The following is a 15,036-nucleotide window of genomic DNA, read 5'->3' as shown; positions in this document are numbered from 1 at the left end:
TGACAACTCTGCCTATACAAAAGTCAGATATATAAAGGGTTATATCTGATTCACGTACACAGCAATGTATACTTAGGCTCTTCGTTGATACATGCATTTCAAATACTACAGGAACAAGAATTAACACAGAAATGAAAACTTGTTTCAGGAACAAATATTATCTAAAGCTTTACAGATTGGAGATGTGAATAATGGGATATGAAGCTCTAGGGCAATGGTACAAATGTGCCCCAGGCCAATGACACCCAGGAATTATTGCCAGCTGAAACTATTTGTTGGCCAATAATATTCCAAGTTTCAGTCCAATTTCCAATGAGCTACAGTACGATGGTAAAAAATTACCATCATAATGAACTACAAGACCTACAAAAAGCTCGAGGACTGGATGGCTACCAGACTAAACCAGCTTTCTGAAAGTACTGTACTATTTGCGTATCAGAAAAAGAGATCCATCTGCACTGTTTCCCTCTTATAAGACAACGGCAGCAAATACACAGACTGCCTGCAGCCAGGCAAATCATAGCTTGTAACTTTAACAGTTTCAATTAGGAGGAGTGTCTATATACTATTTATGCAGTTAAGAGAGAAAGAAGCTCCTTTAGATAGCAATTCAGACAGAATAAATTGAGCTCTGTTCTGAATTTTGAATTGTTCTGTGTGAGAGCTTCCTCTCCATGAATCACGCGAGGAACCTCCCGATGTAGGCATGTAACAACAGTCCGTGATGAGAACACTTCATTTCTTTTCTGCCACGGAACAAAACATTGGTGTACAACTGAACCCCACAGAAGTGAAGAAGCAGAGAACTACCTATGCATAGCCATTCAGAGTCAGCAAAATTATTATTAAAGTGGAAGTGTTATAAGACATCCTGTCTGCTTTGGAACCAGAACTGCATTACCTACAGACAATTCTTAGCATATACGTAAATAGATATCAGTTAAAATGTTTTATTAATCTTATGTAACTGTTTGAGAAAATCAATATATTGTGCTAAATTATGGGATTATTTTACTGTTACTGTGTTTTAATTCTCAGTACACACAAGACAGCCTTAGAAAATTTCTGCTGAACTGCTGACCTTGGCTGAGTTAGGTTTCTATTGGTTTAAAAAAAAAACAGCAAGCCAACAATAGCACATTGTATTTTAAAGTGATTTGATACTCTACATTTCCAACAAAATTTACCCAAACCAGTCGAAACACTCCTTCCCCACAAGCCCAAATCAAACCTCGTCCCAACATACCTCAATTATTACCACCACCTTGAAATTTTCTACATTTGCATTTTTGTTATCCTATAAAATGTTCGACAGGCTGAAGGCTCTCATATGTATTCCTAGGTCTTCAAGAAGTGGATAATTGCTCTGACCCCCTCTAAGAGTTTCTGTTTTAAGGGGAAGTCAAGGCTAACCAAGAAAAATATCTTCCCTAGCTCAGCAGAACAACTCTTCTGTTGCCTTTTTCCAGCTAAAAGCAGAAGAGTGTGAAACAATTCTTGTACGTACAAAATAGAGGCAACTCCATTTTCCCAAAGAAAAGTCTTCAAATAGTAAACACAAAAAGAGACACAATCAGGAAATAATTGATCCCAGCTAAATCCTGAATATTTCAAATCTTGACTTTGAACGTGTTCCTCTCTTCTCACCAACTAGCCAGGGAACCTCAGGTGACCAAAATGAAGTATTTCAACTGATGCCAACAACAGGAGAATGAATCAAGGTCTATTTTCTAATTATGGAGATTGTGATTATTTTAACATGCATGATCAGCCTCTACGCAGCACGATTTTCAAAGCTAGGCAATCGCCAAGCCAGAGTTCCATTTAAGCATATACGTGTAAGCACCAGACTTTAAAATCTGTGTAGGTCGATGGCTTTCTGTGCGCTGAGGCACTCTGGCATCTTAGTTCCCTGCACTCCTCAGGACAAGGACAGACACAGTAACCTTTCTGACCTCTAGTTTGTTGCATGTATAGGAGCTGAATATTGACAATCTAATTACATGCATATAGCGTGATACATTCTGGGCAGATTCTTCTCTTGTTTACATCCATGTAAACACAGTGTACTAAAAGGCCATTGAAGTCAACAATAAAATCCCAGTGGAAATTGATATATAAAAAAAGAAAGAGTCAGGCTCAATGTTATTGTTGCAGCTGCCCTTTCATAAGCGTTACATATATATCATAAGGCTGCATGGAGCAGAATGGAGCTTCCCCTAGTGGACTGCTGAGACCTTACTTTTTCACTGGGCTTAAAGATGTGGAAGAGAGTGCAATTTTCACTTGTATGATACTTACAAAAACTGGCTCGGTGTCAATAGGAGGAGCCAGGGCTTTCTTCAGCTGCTGTTTATGCCCATGTAAAGCCTGTACACACTGTTATATGCCTAAATTTGCATGTTAGCTTGCTTATATGTTCTGTTGCTAATCATGGGATCAATTAGATATTAAGAAATTGTTTATTAGTCTTGAGATTGACTTTTTTTTTTCCCCCATCCCTCAAGCCACAACATGCAGCTGTCACCAACAGCCAGATAAAGATAACTTTGTATGGGACCAAATGGCTGACAACAATTTTTATCTCCAGCTCACATCAACATATTCTAGGCATAAACTATGGCCAGCGTGTGGGTTATGGGGCTACTCTTCCTGGTAACCCTTGCACATAAAACATAAGAACTCCAGTTAAGGACAGTTTCAGGCAGAAAGGTAAGAGACCCAGATGACAATGATTTGGGTATCACTGCCACCTTGCCCAGGACCCACATAACATATCCAAGATTTCCATTCCAAATCCTGCCTCCTCTCCGTTGAATCTTGGCAACCACAGCAAAGGCATATGCTGCAGCTGCAGAAAATTGAAAACAGATTATCCAAGCGTATCAGTAGCATATCTTATGGATGTTATTGAGAGAGAGATAAAAGAACATTTTTTGATCTCAGCCAAAGTAGCCTTTAATAGTAAAGTTCCCTCTTGACCCTGCCAACTCTGATAAGTATTCTATAGCTTTACGTTCATTCATCAGGAATGCATGGGTATGAACTGGTGTTACTTGTTCCTGCCTCTGGAAAAAATGGATGGACCCCAGCCAAATGTAAGCAATAAAGACTATCATTTGGCCCACAAGAGGAGCTGACACATGGACACTTCTCAGGCTTTCAAGGAGGAGTGCTGGGATTAGACCAATCCACCTATTTTCCTATCTGGTGGCTGAATCAAATCCCTTATCTGTCCACCACACTGACTTTTAGGCTCTTTTGTACAGTTTATGATAAAAGGGGGCCATACCACCAATCATGAAATGCAGGTCTGCAGCCTAACTGCTTCTTGGAGCCTGAAGAGCAGATGAAGCAGGCTGCTTTCTAGCGCTTCACTGCTAGAAAATTAATCCTGTGCACTGTGAGACAGTGAGAGGGGGAAAACTGTCTCTAAAGAAAATAAGGAGATGATGCAGTCAACTCATATCAGACCATTATGATTAGCGCTCCCCATTCAGCTCCAGCAACAGCCACAGATTAAAACGGTGCAAGGAAACAGTGACCAACACTGTCCAGGGAGGTCAGAACTAGGGCAACAAAGCACTTTCTCAGGCCAGGCAACTTCTGTGAACCTGCTCATGTAAATCTGAACTTTCTACAGCAATTTCGAAACAGCCTTTCATTAGTTAAAAGTTTAAAAACAGAGCGCTGCAGAGTTTAGAATAATTTGTCAGCACTTTCATTGTTCATGTGTCTTTGGGGTGTATAATGGAAAGGTGGGGTTTCTTGGACATGAGGACAATGGATTAATGGATCTTTAGTGAATTAATACATGGTCTTCATGCTTCTTTTGTAAGAAACAGTCCCAGTACAAAAGCATGTACAGGATTTTTTAAAAGGAAAATAAATGACTCAATGTATAACATTTGGTGTAGGGTTTGGATTTCTGTTGGGTTTTGGTTTTTTTTTTAATTCCATGAATGCATTTTACAAAAATGCTCTCAAAAGATTTGGAGAATATATGGAAAGTATATTGCCATATGAACATGAGCCTACAAGGATGGTCAAATGGGGCACTAAGATAATCCTTAGTTTTTATTTGATAAACAGCAGTCACAGAACAGTCCAGATTCTACCAACATGTTTAATAATGTTAAAGCCATAATGTCCTAACTATTTTGTCAACCCTGTAACATATGTTTTAAAATATTGACTCCCGCTAAGGGCAGGAGTACACCCAAAGGCTCTTCACAAGGTCTCATGATGACTACTCTGAGCAGGATTAGGAAGGTATAAAAGTATCCTGAAGCCACCCTAATATTAATTCCTCTGACTGAAAATTCTCAAAATTTGCAAGACCCTCAGATCTGGTGTCGGTATACACATCAAATATTAGGGTGTGCGTAATCATCTGCTACTCACTTCCTTGGAAAACACCTGCTTTGCATGGGCATAGGCATTTACAACTGCACCTAACTTTTGCTTTGTTTTCATGTTCTAGACAACTAGAAACTGCTGCAGCATTTCATGTTCTTGTGATGTGTCACATGAATGAGAGGATTTCAAATTTTCCCATTCTATATAAAATACAGCCACGTTCACATACAGAGCAGACATTTCTGTATGCCTGGTTTTGCTGTTTGTTCATACAAACACCAAACTCTGTAACAAATGCAGAGTTCACGGCCTGCAGTCGATCTGTCCCAGTGCACATACTGAATTTTCTGCCGTCGTTCTCATACAATCATCATGTGGCAGTTTTGTAAGAGATGGCACGGTTATTAGCTCGAGTACTTTTTAGTCTTTTCAGAAATAAAAATATAGGAAGTGAATAACAGAACAATAACTCAATCTTTTGTTAACTTTAATAAGGAAATGTGATAAGTGTCATCTAACAGAGAAAAATGCTTATGGAGATCAAAACTGAAGAAGTAAAATGAGATCCAATGGGAAACATAAACCGTAACAGGGGAGTCTGGCACAGCAAAATCCCCCTCTCTTTGTCCCATACTACCTCCCACTTCAGATGAATATACAGGAGTATCACATCATGAAGCGATCTATTAGGTAACTGAGCCTGACAAGGACCTCTAATAATTTCATAGCATCTTATCATGAATCAGTGACTCTCAGGACACGCTCGTACCACATCATTTTAAGCATGCTACTGATACACCTACTTGCCCTGGGCACTTCCTACAGGCAACAGAGGACAATGTGCAAATCCATGGACTAATCCAGTCCATGTTAAACCAAAATTGTCTACATCTGTCTTTTCTACTACAGACATAGGTCAGACTGACTCTGCTTCTAACAGAGGTATCCAAACTTAAATGCCTTAGGTTAGGCAAGGTGAATCTGGACTAATTTGGTAGTTCATTTGAAAGGCCACAGGGTTCCTGGGTGACAGTGGCAGAAAAACTGTCCTGTGTACCACGTGCTACTCTCAAACAACAGAAGATTCACACCAGTAATTCCATTAAGACGGAGACATCCTGAAAAGAATACAGAAATCTTGCAAATAAACTAGGGTAAATATAGTTTCACCACATCTGTCAAGAAGAGATCTGAAAGCTGTCCATGGCTTCAGCACCTGGTATCCTCTGAAAGTTTGTGCCAGCCTGGTGACTCCCTCCGGGCTTGTAGCCAGTCCCCGCTCCCGCTCTCACGACAAAGCTCAAAGCAGCGATTTCTTCAATACGCTGCTCCTTTCCCCAAACACACGTCCATCAGCAGTCTTGGGAGACTGCCAACGCACAGTATATATTTAAGTACCTTCCATTTACTGAAATGTCACCTCCTTCATTAGACACAGGTGAGTGTCTCTGTCCTTTCACTGTCTTTCTGTGTCACCTGCCAATGACTTTTTTTGTTCAAGACTATGGAAATACTGTATTTGGTTTTCTCAATCTCTACTTTTTAGTGTGAATTAATGCTGAGGGTTAGTATCAAAATAAGAAGTCTTTCCTAGAGATGAGACAAATTTACTGTTTCTTTTTAGAAATCAGGAAGCCCTCTCTTTGGCCATCGCTTAGCCATTCACTGCGCTGGACAGTACAGCTGAAATCCGCCCAACTCGTCACCTTGTGAGCACATCGCCAACAGTAAGGCAACAGCTTTTCCAAACTACAAAAATTACAGACCATAAGCCTGAGTTTATTTATATTGACAATTATGGCAAAATGATCTATCTCTAACCACAGACAAATTTAGTAGTGGTAAAGCATATGATATTCATGAATTAACTTACTAGAACACACAATTTTGTATAGGCACGTACAACAAAATGACTGAGGGAGCAATAGAGATGGATCTTTAGTGATACACTTGTTTAGAAACAAGTTCCAAATACAGATTTTTATTAAGACAAACAATGGAACTAAAAACACCCAATTTTTGTAAAAGGTTTACTAAGATAGACCTAGGAAACACACATAATTTTTAAAAAGTTTAGAACTTCCAACGCCAAAAGTATTAAAATTACTTTCTTTTAGCATTTCAATAACAATGTCCGATTTGTCAAAATAACAGTAAAAACTCTATAAATATCTGTTAAGGGATTACTCCAATAGCATGAAAAACTCCAGTGAAGAAATGACACAGAATATAGAACTGTCATCACGCATTTGCATATAAAAGGCTGTTTAAAACTGACAGGCACATAAACAGAAATACATGCTATAAAATTAGTCATTTTTAAGCATGGATCTTTAAATAAAGCTAGCAGAGCACCTTCATTTTAGCTAACTCATTCTCAAGAGGAATCACAAAAATGGTGCAGCACCTCGCAACGTATTTTCTTCAGTCTTGTATACAGATAATAGTTTGATTATTACAATGTTTGAACATATCTTCATTAACTTACCTTAAAATATTGTTGATATTTCTTGAATAACATATTTTTGTTAAGGATGTCACTATAAATTTATAAAATAAAAGTATTATTTATCTTTTCAAAAGTTTACCAGAACTGTGATGTATTAGATGTTGGAGGTTGCTTGTCAGAAAAAAACATATATAGCACTCCCAGGGATACCAAACAGAATGCATATTTTTTAAGTTCTTACGATGCAACATTTGTAGGGAAATGAAGAGCTTTAATAGGCCTATGAGGAGACAGAAAGTGTTTTAGACTCACAAGTCCTTTCCGTCAGAAATAGAAGTAGCACACTTCAAGCCAAGTGCCGTATGAAACACCCTAAGTTTAAATTCATGCAAACCATACAAAATGCATATTGCTAAAAAAAAACAGTTCTGACAAGCAAATAGGAAAGAAAAGAAAACATTTTAACACTTTGTAAAGTGAAAATGTTGACTCCTTCAAAAAGACACAAAAATGGTTTTCAATGCATTCCACTGAAAGGCTGCAATGGCCAGGGTCATGCCCCACGTCCCCTTTCCCCAGTGAACGAGGACCTGGACAGGGGCTGAACCCACAGCGGGGACCCGCATTGAAGGGTCTGACTCGCCAGCAGTGCCAGTAAACCAGCAGGCTCCAGAAACTCAGTCTTTCCACTGCTCTGCTCCAGGTCCGTAACGGCCCCCTATGCCCGGGGCTAGTGAGTGCGAATGGCCCCCTCGGCTCCCCCAGCAGCCCAACAGCTGGGTCTTCTCCCTGCTCCCAGGCTGACAGGGCAGGAATTCAAGCTCCTCACTCCCTACGCCTCAGGGAGCAACCAGAGACCTGAGACAGAGAAGGGGGTCAAATTATCTTCTCCATTAGTTTTGAAAGTAACAAGCATTTAAGTCCTTATTGTCTTAAATGTGTTGCTAATAATTTCTTTTCATAAAGGTGCCTAGCATTTAATAAAGCGGTACTTTCCAAAGCTCTCGGAGCACTATCCCACTGAAAATCATAGATTCTGAAGAATTTGGTTTTATTTGGCTCCCTAGACACAAAATCAATTTGTCACAAAGCTTTGATCCTATGAAAATTCAGTATTACTTACATCATAGTGTAAATTTGAAATAAGCACACAATCTTCTGCAAGATCTGAGACAGACTTCTTTTAACAAGTATTTTGTGTACAAACTTCTATTTGCCTCTCACTTTTATTCAGCTTTAGAAACTACCCAGAAATTATTTTAGTAGAATTCAGATACTTAGTCTAAGAGTAAGAGATGTAGCTCCTTTCTCATACAATTTGGATCACTCACAAAAAACCCTCACAAACCAACTAAATATACATGTAGGCCTAATTGCTGTAACCGCTGATTAGCAATCTAATTTGAACTAATTTCATTAAAAGAAATAAGCTAAAATAAAAGTATTTCTTGTTAAAAAATCATTACGCAAACCCCAGAACAAAAAGAAGACACCCTGGCGAGTGAGCTACTCCATCCCTCTCTTCAAAAGCAGAATAAACTGTTTTGGTTTTGACAGACATTTGTCTAAAATGTTTTTACAAGCTTCAAGCAAGGGAACACCCCCAGCAGTCTATTCCAACACTCCCTTACTCTGCTTATATTCCAAAAGTTATCGGACATTTAACACAATCCTCCATTGCATCGATTAAAGACAGTAATTATTTGTAGACATGTACCTAGAAGTATAAAAATCTGCAAGTGTTTTGCAAAGATATAAAAAATGATGACCAAAAAAAATTCCATTTACTGATAAAATGAATATTTTGTAATAGAAAGGTAAAAAAAAATGTGCTTTTCGCTACTACTCCCTTATTGAATGCTTGTTAACGTTAAATAAAACTTTGTCAGCTATTTTTATGCTTGACTTTATCTCAGAAACATAAGAAGACGCACATTTGTACCTGAATACCTGGCCCAACTAGGGAATCAGTACTGACCTGAACCCAGCATCAACTTGGCCCCCAAGTTTGACAGGAACAATAACTGGTCCCCCTAGAACTGACCTAGGGAATGAAGGTCATTGCCCGACCTGTGCTTACCAAAGTCCGGAAGTATTATTTTAATTACTGTATGACCTAGAATATTATCCTTTTGACAAAAGACAGTATTACAGTTCACACACATGCAGTGTTTAGAGTACTGCTTCTAAGAAAAAGATCATGTCCCACCATCTACGTTTTACCAGAGCTTCCGCAGCTCTTCAGATCTGTAAGAAGACACTGAGACCTGTGCTTAAATTATAACTAATACCTGAAAAATTATTTTCCATCTGGAAGTGCAAGCAAGTTCAAAACTACAGTGTTGCATAAACCAAGAGTAAAATTACAGCTAAGGTTTTCAGCTGCTTCAGCAATGTTTCCCTCTGGACAAATATGTAGAAAAGCAATCGAGTTCTGAAATACAAAAAAAAATGAGCAGAAATCAACAGTGTGAAAAGGAACTTCTCTGGTTCACAAGCAATTCTGAAGGGTTAAAAATACTGCTTGGGAGCAATCCAGGTTTTTTTTTCTTTAAAATCAAATTTTACGGTATGTATTTATAAAAATATTAGTGAAGGGAATTTAAAAATGAAAGTTTTCCTTTAATGTGAACTTGACTTTATGCACCTTGTACAGAGTTTTAATTTAATATTAAAAAAATTTGTTTTGAAAATTTAGGAATATTTCAGCTTTCTCAAAATCTTTTTTTTTTTTTGATAAAAAATCCATGTAATAAATTTCAGTGTGTTTTAGTACTGAAAAGTCATAATGAAATACCTTGTAAACGGAACACTTAATGAAGCTATAATGAAATATTCAATATTGAATCAATTGTATTGCTACTGCTAAAATATTTTGACTTTTTCGGCACATTTTTGATTCTTTCCAGTGGTATAGCTCCTATTTCCAACTGTAGCACACCCTACAGAGGCCAAAAATATTATTTTACTAAACTCGTAAAGAAAACCCAGCTTATTTCATTTGAAGAGTTTTCTAAATTATGGACATTCAGACTCAGTTACAAGTCATAACAAAGGCTAGGAAAAAGAGATTTAAGGAGAAGAAAAGGAGAGATCTGAATGTTCAACTTGATTAAGAAGAGCAGATAAGGATTATTACTAAGTTGTTAATGACGGGTATCTATAAACTTTATGAACACTATACAAATATCAAATAGTCTAACAAACACAAGGAAATCAGAGCAGGATTTACACAAGGAAGGAGGACACAGATAGGACACTCAGGTAATCGAGAAGGGGAATGTGCTGTTGGCATCTTCTTGTTTATAGAGTTGCTGGCAAGGTTTAAGCTGACTATTTACCTTTTCTTGGAGAAAGCACAAAGCTTTGCAGGCTGCCTAAAAGGGTGTATAGACGCATCTGTCTCTCCCTCTGCAGCATGCATCATGCCTCTCTCATCAGCAGCAATGACTCAGTCATTACTGGGAGTTTCTGAATGGCAATTAAAGTGGCTAAAGTCATACTATTCTTGCTGAGTTTTGCTACATGTAAGACATCCTGAAGTAATTTTTTAGACGAATGAATTTTGAATGAAACCGAAGTACACTTCCCAATTTAAGATGCAAAAGAAATGAATGATTATAATCTCTTCATTACTTTGTAGATGATGGCATGATGTGTGGATTTTGGAAATGAACCCGGTGGGAGCTCTGGGTGCACAGATCTTTGAAAAAAACATCTCCACAACCTTCCACTCACTCCAACTGTCTAGACTTCGCTGTGCAGCAAACATTAAAAGGAAGGAGATTTCAGGCTGAATAAAATTTACATTTGCAGCAGTATATACTGTGGGGATGGACTTTAGTTCTTTATTAAGTGTCTAACATTTCTCTGCCTTTTATACATTGAGGATGGAAAGACAAGTATGAAGAACCAGAAGAATAACATAACTAGATATTTATGATTGCAACACCACCAGTGCCTTAGTTAATTCAGTATCTCTACAAGATCATCAGAGGTCATTTATATTTTTTTACTACGGAGCACAAAGGCCTCTTGCACTAGCTAGACTTTTGGAAAATTGATAGCGTGACATAAAAAAGAAACTGAAATTCCTAGAAGTTTGTATCACACGTAATGTTATATCTATTTGGCCAAATGGATTAACAGGTTGGATCTGTGAGCATCTGGCTTTTGAATATCTTGAATCATTTTATAGCAAGCTCTTCACACCGTACAACCTCTGAGTGTGCTCTACCACACTTTCTGTAACATATTTTCAAATTCCTTTCTACTGTATTTCAAAGTCCTTGTGTAACATACTGAAGTGTTAAATATTGAGATATACCTAAGCTCCAACATTGCATTTAGACATATATAAGTATTTATATATGCATATTTTACGTATTATTTATATACGCACCAAATGTTAAACATGCTACACGTTCTAGTAAAAAAAAAAGTCTGACACATATAAACACATCCTTTTGATTTTTGTTGGTCTCCCCTGTTCAAAGATAACTGGAAGAGCTACATAAATAATAAAAACAGGAAATAAAACGCACTTTAACTATCCATTATCAAGGGAATATTGTTTTAACAAGATGTATGGAATCACATTATCATTCTATTAATTCAATAATCTTGATGTTGTTACAAAACTGAGACAGTTATCAAAGCAGGGGATCATTCTTGTACGGAAGGATCACATCACTTAATGGGACAGAGATGTCACATAAACTACAGTGTCAAAAAGATAACAAATACAGGACTGAGCTTGTGGCAATGAAGTTATGTTGGCATACATGGCTCCAACAAAATAACTGATATTTGATAAGCATATAGATATGGCTGGTTTTGAAATTATAGTGCTACTTTCACGAAATTCCTAACAAATTGATCTTTTATTTTATACTTACACACATTCAAAATCCATACACACTGACAGTGGTTTCAAAGGTCCTCCGTTAACTCAGCCTTGCCATGACAAATGTAAGAACACCTCCTCTTTTTTTGAAATCAAATGAATATTTATGGTAATTATTATAAAACAACTTTACCCTTGAGAACATTGGTTCTTAAGAGTTTGCATGAGTTTTCAACTACACCTGCTTCTGCAGAGAAATTTTGGGAATTATCCTTCATGATTCAGTACATGCTTAGTAACCGGTAGCCATGCTAACATTTCTTACACCTGTTTTTGAATTCATATAGTTTTAGTCAAAAAGAAGAGACTCCGCGCATGCAATTTCTTTTACTACTGATTTCTGTGTGTAGCTGGTAGCAATGCCCACTCTCCCACCTACGTGGCAAACCGAAGTCTGAGACACACAGAAATTCAAGATAACCACAAACTTGTTTCCATACATGTCATTCTACTCTCACGCCTTCTAGACACTGTTGTATATGATTTGGTCTCACGTACCTTATGGAGATATTGATAATGACACAGTTGCAAGAAGTTCTGAATTCTGATGACTTTTTAAGCTGACTATAGGTCTGCAGGTAAAACACCAAGACTGCCCCTTATGTGTCTCGGAATGACATGTTTGTGAGACAGATGGATGAAGGCAGTTTCACGTCTGCTAGTTTTAGCCTGAACTACTGCGTATGTGATGCCTTTCAGTTCACAGACTTCAAGACGGACACATCCTATGAAACCACAGGAAGAGAACAGGCTGGATTTGAACAACCAAGCATTTAGCTAGCTGAGGTCATAGAAAAGGTACTATTGTAGCTACAGTGCCGCAATGCAACTATGGCCTATACATGTAAATAAAACCTCGGAATTTTAGGTATGTCTGTACGTTACATACATATTTATGTACATGAACAAACAGAAGATGGAAAAGTGGCATGGTGGTTTAACAGATCAAGGATGCCACATTGTTCACAAATGGTGAATTCAGACAAAGGCCAATTCAGTACTAAACACCGAACAAGACCTAAGTCCAGGTATCTTTTGTATATTACTACTAAATGCCAGCTTCTTCAGGCTATCAGCATACAAGACAGGATTTTCTGCAAGGAAAACTGTATTTCTATTTTCCTCTGCTTGTGTTAGGATCACAGAGTAGCCACCACTACAACAAAGTGACAACTGTTGAAAAAACAGTGATTTTAACAGCATCTGCTGTATTTGATATTCCTCAGAAACCAGTAGTGGGCAGATGCCCTTCATTCTTTCTCTCACACTTCTGAAAGTTGTGACACAGGCAGAATGTATAACGTGTATACTTTTCCAGCTCCAGCTCCAGCCCCAGATTTATACAATAGTTAGCGAGTGCACAGCTAGGTCTGGGAATGGATTACTACAATCTGACTTGAAGCAGAACTGAAATGGTAAAGCTGACTGAAGTAAGCAAACTTTTTCTTAGAAAAGTGTATTTTCTGAATTCTCCTAGATTTCATCCTTAGTGTTAGCTAAAATAAGATTATATGGCCAAAGTCTTCTAATAATGGAAACTACCGTCAAGCTAGCTGCAGGTAAAATAAAGTTTGCACAGCCATCAGCCTGGTGTTTCAAAAGCACAAGATGAGCCTGCTACTGTGACATTTAAAAGGCAAGAAGTCCCACTTAGTTGCTTTACTGCTACTTTGCGTCCATCATGCTACTTGGCACACAACAGATGTGTTGTCAGGAATACTGTCTACATCCTGAGTGAAAAACAAAACTCCAAAAGTGACTGTGAGGGACAGAAACTATAGAAATGAGGAAAAAATTCACTTACATTTATCCAAGATGGCTGTCGCTATTACTGTTGAAACTCTGCTATGGGCTGAGGTCACAAGACCCTGTAAGCTAAAATAGAGAAGCTTCAGCTGAGGGTAACTGAAGCTGCAGCACATTAAAATACATTTTAAGGTTATAGGTATTGATTGGAGTTTTAATTTCTTGATCTATTTCTCCCAAGGCATGAAAAGTGACCTCTACTTTTTGGTCATTTTTCAAGCCTGCAGGGAAGAGTTTTTCAGTATTATTCCTCTAACTCATTGGAAGTGTGTATGTATGTTATATACGGTACATGATATGATAATATGATGGTTTCATTGGCATGAGTTTGGAGTTGCCACATTATTCACAAATGGTGAAACCATACATGATTTATGCAGATTCTCTCAAACAAAACTAGAATAAAACCTTTATACAACATCACATCATCATGTTATGTAGGAAATGTGAATTATATAAAAGAAAAGCTAGTTTAAAAAATCTTCGAAAATGTGTTAATATGCATCACAAAGCTTTTTTTTCCTTTCTATAAAGTTATTTTTTTTATTATGTACCTCTGAGGGAGTCTGACTACTTTAATATCTTAGAAATATCAAAATAAATTTAAAATTATTTGGTATGCATATAAGTATTGTAGTTTGAAAACCTATTGCATCTTATCTCCCAGGGATTAAATCAAGTCTGTGATCTACCAGGCAGCTGGAATTGTCTCTTAACCTGTGATATACAGACCCTACTGTTGGCTTCAGTAGTGGGAAGATGCTGAATTTGCCACTAATTTTGGATCAAACATTCCCTCTTCTAGCCCACAAGTCACTGTGCTTTTGGGAAAAGAACTGACATGGCAAAGAAAAAAGAAGGAGAAAACAGGAAATAATACCTTGGAAATTATTGTCAGAGATAACAGTAGAGGTTTGTAATGACAGAAGAAAATGGACTAGTAAAGTTCAGCTTAGAAAAGTTCATGACAAACAACCCTGCAGTTTAATACCTGTACTAGGACCGCATATGATATCTGTTTATGTAAATACACCCTTGTGTATATGCCTGTATCAACAGACATATGCAATGTGCAAAAGCAAATGTCTACAATGCATCTTACAGGCATTTCTGTATCTGAAACGAAGAAAAGCAATTTCAAGAACACAAGGAATGCAATGAATCTGAACTACACAAGTGCTGAAGCAGACAAATAACAACAAAAGTATATATATCTCATATATTCGATATGAGTGAAAGAATGACAAGTTGCCAAGATGTACAGTGGAGGCTGGAATCTCTGTGCTTTTTTAGCAAACTTAAAAAAAAGGAATTCCTGTCACATCATATAAATGTTTACTTTATTTCCTGTGCAACCATAACGTGATTTATAATAGATGAGAATAATAGATGAGAACTAAAAACTACCAGGATGCTGTATCATTTGGTTGCATTCAAAGAAATAATGTGCAAACTTAAAACTAAGAAATCCAGACAAACAGTTAGATACTATAGACATTTATATAAAATTAAATCT

General features: G+C 37.4%; 1 protein-coding gene across 16 annotated transcripts in view; it reads right to left on the bottom strand.

Moving 5' to 3' along the window:
• FOXP2 (forkhead box P2) overlaps window positions 1–15,036 on the bottom strand; it is a 433,923-nt gene that overhangs the window by 74,886 nt on the left and 344,001 nt on the right. Inside the window, exon 3 of one of the 16 annotated variants that reach the window (XM_063323214.1) lies at window positions 13,519–13,589. The exons of the other annotated variants lie outside the window; for them this stretch is intronic. The gene's annotated coding sequence lies outside the window, so the exon portion shown is untranslated. The remainder of the gene's footprint in view (window positions 1–13,518; window positions 13,590–15,036) is intronic. 16 annotated transcript variants of the gene reach the window in all.

This window comes from Chroicocephalus ridibundus, chromosome 1 (genome assembly GCF_963924245.1).
Source record: "Chroicocephalus ridibundus chromosome 1, bChrRid1.1, whole genome shotgun sequence".
Lineage (NCBI taxonomy): Eukaryota > Metazoa > Chordata > Aves > Charadriiformes > Laridae > Chroicocephalus > Chroicocephalus ridibundus.
This window is presented reverse-complemented; position numbering and strand designations above follow the sequence as displayed.